General features: G+C 45.6%; 1 long non-coding RNA gene across 2 annotated transcripts in view; it reads right to left on the bottom strand.

The window, feature by feature from the left end:
* LOC118026856 overlaps positions 1-5,412 on the bottom strand; it is a 5,885-nt gene extending 473 nt beyond the window's left edge. Inside the window, exon 1 of one of the 2 annotated variants that reach the window (XR_004683702.1) lies at positions 4,779-5,412. This is a non-coding gene — a long non-coding RNA (uncharacterized LOC118026856). Of the gene's footprint in view, positions 1-3,317; positions 4,743-4,778 lie in introns of those variants that run through there. The other variant, XR_004683703.1, reaches the window with a different exon arrangement.
* Between the last annotated feature and the right edge of the window lie 1,928 nt (positions 5,413-7,340).

A 7,340-nucleotide genomic window follows, 5' to 3' on the forward strand; every position in this document is an offset into this window, starting at 1 on the left:
GGGGCCTGCTTCTCCCTGTCCCACTCCCCCTGCTTGTGTTTCCTCTCTCATTGTCTCTCTCTGTCAAATAAATGGATAAAAATCTTTAAAAAAAAAAAAAAGAATTTATTTATTTGAGAGAGAGAGAATGAGAGAGAGCACATGAGAGGGGGGAGGGTCAGTTTCAGATATTTTACATATTTAAATATTTAGGTGGAATTACTTTAAAAGAAAATTTTGTTGCACACCATATTCAAAATGCTAAAAATTGTACACCTTGAGGTGTTGAAAACATGATCTTATGAAAATATCAGCCATTTTCACAGATCTGAAAAAAAAGCTACTGAATTGTACTATATGCCTACTTAAGTTTTTGTTAGCTAAGCAAATAGATTTATTTTGAGATATGCAACTATGAATAATTGCCACTGCATTAATTCTACCACATTGTTAGGAATCATGACCTTGCATTGCAGACTCTAAAATGGATCTGAATTTGAAACCCTGAGAACACTAGCGATAGAAGGGCAATGGGAAACATCATTATAAGGGCTCCTACAGCTTCTTTTAGGAGGAAAGAATCTGATACACATGAGTACTTTCAGGGCACTAAAAAAGCAGCTTAAAGCTGACCATATGAACCCTGTTTATAAACAATACAAAAAGAAAAGGTCATTACTGCATCAGAATTACCATCATAAAAAATATTATAAATAATATTAAAGTCACACTGAGTCAATAACCACAGGGTTTTATTATCTTCAACACTACTGACAGCTTAATAAAATATGCTTAACAAATCATTTGTTTGAAAATTGAAAACTATATTCCTATGTAATTACAGAAACAGTGTTTTTAAAAAGTGGATGGCAATATTTACTTTATATCCATCATCTGATTTTAATACAAATATCTTGCCAATAAAAATGTTACAGCTTTCAGAGATAAGAAAAAAAATATGAAAGAAAAGAGAAAAGAAAAAAGTCTCAAACACAGGACCCAGAATGTCAACTAATTCAGCACAGTTTTGCAGTGTCAAGTAAAAAGTCTCTCATAGAAAGTTACATGGAAGTGTAAAACTTCGGTTTCTGGACTTTGATCCAAGCGGTCATAAAAACTGGTCCTCATTAGTAACTCCTATTTCCATTATATGTCAAATATTCTCAAGCTTTTGCCTAGTACAAAACAAAGCAATAAGAAGTCAATCACGTTACCCCTACAATACTAAATGATCTAAAACATAACCCACAATGGCAGAAATGATTAGTAACTAATGAAAGGTAACATTATTTTAATATGCTGTCAAGAATAACAACAGCTGTTAAAGTGGCATTAGCACCCGGAAGCCTTCATTTGCAAATGCATGAAGATTAGAGCCCTTAATTAACACAGTAGTATCTCAGGCGGGTAGAACTGCAAAGTTGTCTAGAATGGTGAGGGTGGGAGTTTCCGTATGTTGTAGTTTACTAGTCTCCAGTTAATTTTTATGCCAATAGATTATGTTATGAATTGTTCAACTGACACTCAAATTCACATCAACAGGCTGTGATTACTAAAAAGCATCTATGCTCCAAGCTTGTAGCTTTGAACTAGGTGCTTAGCTCTGTATTTGAAGATAGTTATAGGAAACAATGTAATATAGCAGCCGAACTGCTTTCAAGGTCAACCAAAATTCACGGGTATTTAAATGAGAATTTAGGGATACCAGAAACCTTCATTCTGTTCAGTGACTACTACTGAGTACAGATCATTCAGTTTGGGAATAGGATAAAAAAGCATGCATGAATGTCATGCATGGAAGTAGTTCCATCAACATGCCTGTTTACCGGCACAGATGGCCAATCTAAGTGAATCCAAATTTATTTTAAATTTAAAAACATGTTAAATGTTTCTACAGAACTGTCTCATGGGGTCCTGAATCACACACAGTACTCATTTTACACTTACAGAGTGTAACAAAAAGGATAAAAGCAGAGTAACAGCTTCTAGTTAAAAGAAAGAAAAAAAAAATCCTAGCTATAAAGTTAAAATGTCTGCAATAAGTTTTTACCACAACCATATGAATCACACTGGGTTTAGAAGTTTGGAATTTTTATAATCAACTACTGTCTAATCTCTCAATCTTAAATCTCTAGTTAATGCCACCAAATATAAGCCCAAACAGGAACCTCTGACTACACACAAGCTCTTAGATCGTATTCTTTAAACTGACAACTTTCAGCACTTTATACTTAAGGAGGGCCTGTACTACTCTTAAATATTTTACACTTTCGTTTTCCAAGTTTTACTCAACATAAACTCTTAGAAATATATAAGAATATATATACACATACATGTCATAGAAAGTGGTCAGCCTATTGTCAACATCAACTATAATATAAAAACCGTAACTAAAAAAGTCTTTATACAGAGTTTCAGATGATCTGAATTTTACACAGAAAAGTGTAACTTTGAGAAATGAGGACTGTAATCCTGTGCTACTTGGGAGAAAAAGTAATGTGAAAAGAAAATTAAATGTAACCCCTTCCATTTAACTTCCAATAAAATGTTACTTTCAAAGATTTGGCAGGCTCTGAGTGAAGTGTTCTTATGTATGACTACTTAAAAAGATCACCAAACTATCCTAAGTTTCTGTCTTTAAAGGGAGAGAAGGAAAAAAAGAAGAGGACACTGATGTTGACTTGTAAGACAAATCACTTTTTTCTTTCAACTACTAATAATCTGCCTACAGAACATCTCCAAAGAACAGCCTGACACACTGAAAAAAATCAGCCCAGCTCTCCTGCCCGCTCCCCATTCAATGGGGGCAGAAAAGTGGAAGTGTGCAAGGGTGAAAGGAAACTAGGGACAGATGGCCTCGGAGTAGCAGGTGACCTTTGAAAACTGGGGGCCCACAACAATCAATAGTTCCAGATCTAGATGGCCTTCGTGCCTCACCCCGAACTCGCAGGAAACTGTCCTTTGAAAAGAAACCACTTTTCTTTTCAGGGTTTATCCTCTGGTGGCTCCAGATTCAGATTTTGAAGGAAGACAGCCAAAGCGGGGAAAGAGGACTTTAAAAGGAGGGCGGAGTAATTAAACAGAAGAGATAAGATTTGCCCTAAGCTATCGCCTCGGTCCAAAACCCCCGAAAGGGATGAAATCGACACAAACTCGTTTAGGAGAAACTGCCTTAAAAAGAGCCCCTTCTAAAATCCCAAAGGAATACACCGTAAGAGAATAAAGGAAGACAAAAATATCAGACAGTCCATTTTCAATGAAGCATCCCTCTGCCCCCCCGCCCCCCGCTGGGCGCCCCCAAGGTAAAGTGGCAAGTGGGGGGAGGCTGAAGGGACTACCTTGTTTTGTCTCCAAAGGGCAACACAGCAAACATAGGAAGGTCGACGTGCAGACCACGCGGCCTCCGCAGACTCTGGACTCCGGGAGGCGCCGGGGGGCGACGACGTGCCCAGGGGAGGCGGTGACTCGACGCCTGCTCCCTTACCGACCCCGCCACCGGGCCGCCGCCCGCCGCAGCCCGCTCGCTCCGCGCTGCGCCGCCCCCTGGCGGGGAGCGCCCGGCAGAGCGGAGGCCGAACGCCGGCGGGGGGGAGCCCAGCGCCGGGCCTCGGCCGGCCGCTCCACCATCACCGCCTTGAGAGCGCTTTCCTGGCGGCCAAGGCAGCCCGCGCCAGCTGCCCGACGGCCGCTGCCTGGAGGCGGCGGCGGCGGCGGCGGCGGGTTCGGGACTCTTCTCCAAAGAGGCGCGTCCTGGAGTCAGTCGGAGTCCGCGTGTAGAAGCCTTTGCCCGCGCCAGCGGCTTCCCACCAACTCCTCAGGCTTCAGGGCATCCGCCCGCCTCCACTCTCCGCTCCGGCCCCTCCTTCCTCGGCTTCCACCTCAATTCCTCCCCAACTCTCCGGGAGCGTTTCCCACGCGCGCCCCAACTGCCCCCCGGGCAGCCACCTCCCAAAGGACAGGCACCCTCCGCCCCGCCCTCGGCAGCGGCCGCCCCGGCGCTTGGCTCTCGACCAGGAAGAGCTGGCCTCTGGGGTCGGCTGGGGCTGCGCGGGACCCGTCAGCGCCCCGCTGTCGGCTCCCGCCGCGCCTCCCCAGCGCCCTTTGTGTGCGCGCCGCGAACCCCTCTGCGGAGCCCTTCCAGCGGCGCCGCCTTGGGAGCAAGAGAGAGTGAAAGGAAGCGCCGGGCCAAGCAAGGGACTGGAAAGGGGCAAAAGGCGACAGCGCTTACTCTGGGAAGATTCCGGCATGTTGCTGCCTTTGGGCTCCTCGTGGTCTCGCCCCTACCCCGACTTCCCCGCCCCGCCAAGGGCCAGGGCGAGGGGGGACGGGGGAGGAGCGGAGCTGCTGGGACCGAGTTGGAAATGGTGCTTCCGGAGCCGCAGGGAAGGGGCTCAAAACTGTTTTGGTTTCGCTGAGGAGATTTAGGGGGACTAGGAGGCTAAAGAAGGGCTGGGGGAAGGCCCGTGAGCGCGGATGTATGTAAATAATCTTGCTCTCAGGGAATACCGGGGCAGCCGGGCTGTGTGTGTGTGTGGGGGGGGGGGTCCGCATGTACATTTTTGCATTGAACTTTTTGAGCAAGTTGGATCGAATCCCACGCTTGGGCTTTTCGACTGTACTAGCCATAAAGTCGAGGTGTCTACACCCTAGCAGGACCAAAGACCTACTTCAAAAGCAAAGGGCCTGGGAACCGAGGTCGTTTAATGGTAAAGGAAGAGGAAAATTCAGTAAGGGAGAGAGATGAGCCCCCAGGTCACTCTCAGCGCCCCGGGTGGGTCTTCCAGGGGTCCTCTTCTTACCTGGTGGCTTTCCTAACAAAGTAAGAGAAGGTAAAGTCCCAGTGATCATCCAGCCACGCTTCCACGGAATCCTGGTCCCGCTGCAGCTTCGACTCCCCGGAGCCGGGGCTGGCCCGCTCCATGATCCGCGCCCAGCGTCTGTGCAGCTGCTTTGTGCCCTTTTCCACCCCAGCTGGGGTCTCTCCCTCGGAGGAGCCGGCCTCTGCCCCGAGACCCTCCCCCTCCGCCTTGCGCCGGTCCGGCTGGCTTTTGGCGAAGCTGCTCCGGCGCCCGGCCAGCCTCTTGCCACGCCCCACCTCTCCTGGTGATCACCGCTCCCAGGTGCGGCGGCTGGGGCAGGCGCAGCAGCCGCGCGGCCTCCCCGGGGTGGGGCGGAGGCTGGGTCTCGCCGTCTGTCGGGTCCCCAGATTCCAAGGCGGCGGCGGAGGCAACTGGCGAGCTCTCCGGAAGCTAAGTGGCCGCCGCTGGAAGGAGGCCGCTCCGCCGCTGGGGTGCGCTGTGTGCTGAGCAGGTTCCAGGGGAGCGCGCAGAGGTGACTGTGGGTGTGTTCGCAGAGTGCCCCGCAGTACGAAAGGGAGAGTCGCGATGTGTGCGCCCATCCCAAGTCCTGAAAGCTGGAGTCAGGGGAACCTTCCACCAAAAGTAAGAGGTGCGGCTACCCTGGCGACTTTTCTCAGGTCTGAGTGAACAGTGACCGACCGGCCTCGCTTTCCTCCCCAGGGCTGGGGTCTGGAAGGTGCAAGGATGGACCTTCCTCCGAGCCCAGGCAGCCCGGGGGTGTGTGCCACGGATTTGCGGCTCCTGGTGGGTAACTTCCAACAAAGGCATTTCCGTAATTACTATGTTGTTAATAACCACAAATAATTATAAATTAGGCGTCTTTGCATCAAACATTCCCTTTTTATGACTGCAACAAGATTTTCTGGGAAAAGGAAAAGGTAAAACTGAAATAATCATCATGGTTTGTGTATGAAGTCAGAAGACAAGGGAACCTCTGTACAATTAGGTTAGAGAGCATAGACGCTACCCGGGGATAGTACAGAGCAGACTGGTTAGCCCAAGTTTTATTAGTCATTTATATTTAAATGGAATTAACACACACCCCACAAAGAAGTATCCGTTTCGAAGGGCTCAGCTTTCCTACTCTATTTTGTCCTATCCCAATCATGCTTTCCAAAAAGGAATAGGTGTCTTCCTTTTGCTTTGTTCTCATCTCCATCTCCTTGTCCCGCAATTTGCAGTTTTAATAACGGTATTTTGCAATGACCTAATTTGGGGGCAGAATGAAATATGGAGTTGTATGTTTCACAACGTGTGAACGACACCATTAGCAGTGATATACCCATAGTGATTTAGCTGACATACTTTTAACAAAGTCCTTTCAAACTATTCTTGGCAAGAATGTTAGACATTACTCATAGAATGAGTATTACTACATAGAAATGCATAATTAAATTGATAATATAAGAACTTTAAAAAATGTCTTCCAACCCGCCAATGCAATGGTTTATCCTTCCTGCATTAAATAATTGTCCTTCTATAATTATAGTTTTTCTGAAACTTTACTGATGTATGCAAGTAACCACAAACCAACAAGAAGTAAGCAAAGCAGTAGAATGTGAAATAATGTGCAATAAATTATATCAGATTTTAAAATGAGAGTTCTGTGATCCTGATGTGTGATTACAGTGCTCGTGAACTCGAGACTTTGTCCTCAGTGCTCAGTTTTTCCCTGTGGAAATCCATGCCTTTCTCCTAACAGAGGGTCAGTTATAATTTAAAACTATACTTTCCTACAAAAAATGAAGTGAATTTTTGGCTTGAATTGTTTGCTTCAGCTGGCTGCCTTGATTAAATAAACAAGCACTATCTAACTGTCCATTTTTCTCTTAACCTGAAAGGGTTAAATTATCAGAAACCAGAGAGTTTTCTGAAAAGTTACTGCAAGAAAAACAATCCGTGGATTCTGCCATTAGCGAGTCTGAATTCTGTGTGGTATACATGGCAGATTGGGGGTTCTTGTGAAGGCTGGTTACTTGAAGTGAGCATATCACAGTGGTTTGGGGGATGAGTTATTTCAAACTGTTCTAGTCTCCAGAGATCTCAGATAAAATTTGTAACAAATCTCTGTAACTTTAAAGTTCTTAAAGGTGACCTCACCCTGACCTCTTGTTTCCCAGCTCCATTTTATTTTTTATCCCTATCTGATAGATTTTTTAATGTTTTAACTTACTGGTATGGATTGCCCTAAGCATCCCCAATCTTGTTTTAGAATGAGTTGAAGATTGAGTAAATAATAAACATTATCAGGAAATAACTTTAAAAATGCTGTTAATGCTATTTACAACAAACAAATGCACAATGGAGGCCTAACAGAAAGGCCTCCAATTCCCATCGTAGTAGAATAAAACCCAAACTCTCTAATGTGGCTTACAAAGTTCTGCATGATTTGACTTCTACCTACCTCTACTGTTGAGGTTTTGATCATACAACTAGAAAAAAATAAATCAATGATGATCAAATTCTCAAAAAAAGGAATGTGAATTACAGGAGTCATGAAAT

Source organism: Mirounga leonina, unplaced genomic scaffold (assembly GCF_011800145.1).
Source record: "Mirounga leonina isolate KUSES-001 unplaced genomic scaffold, KU_Mleo_1.0 Mir_340, whole genome shotgun sequence".
Lineage (NCBI taxonomy): Eukaryota > Metazoa > Chordata > Mammalia > Carnivora > Phocidae > Mirounga > Mirounga leonina.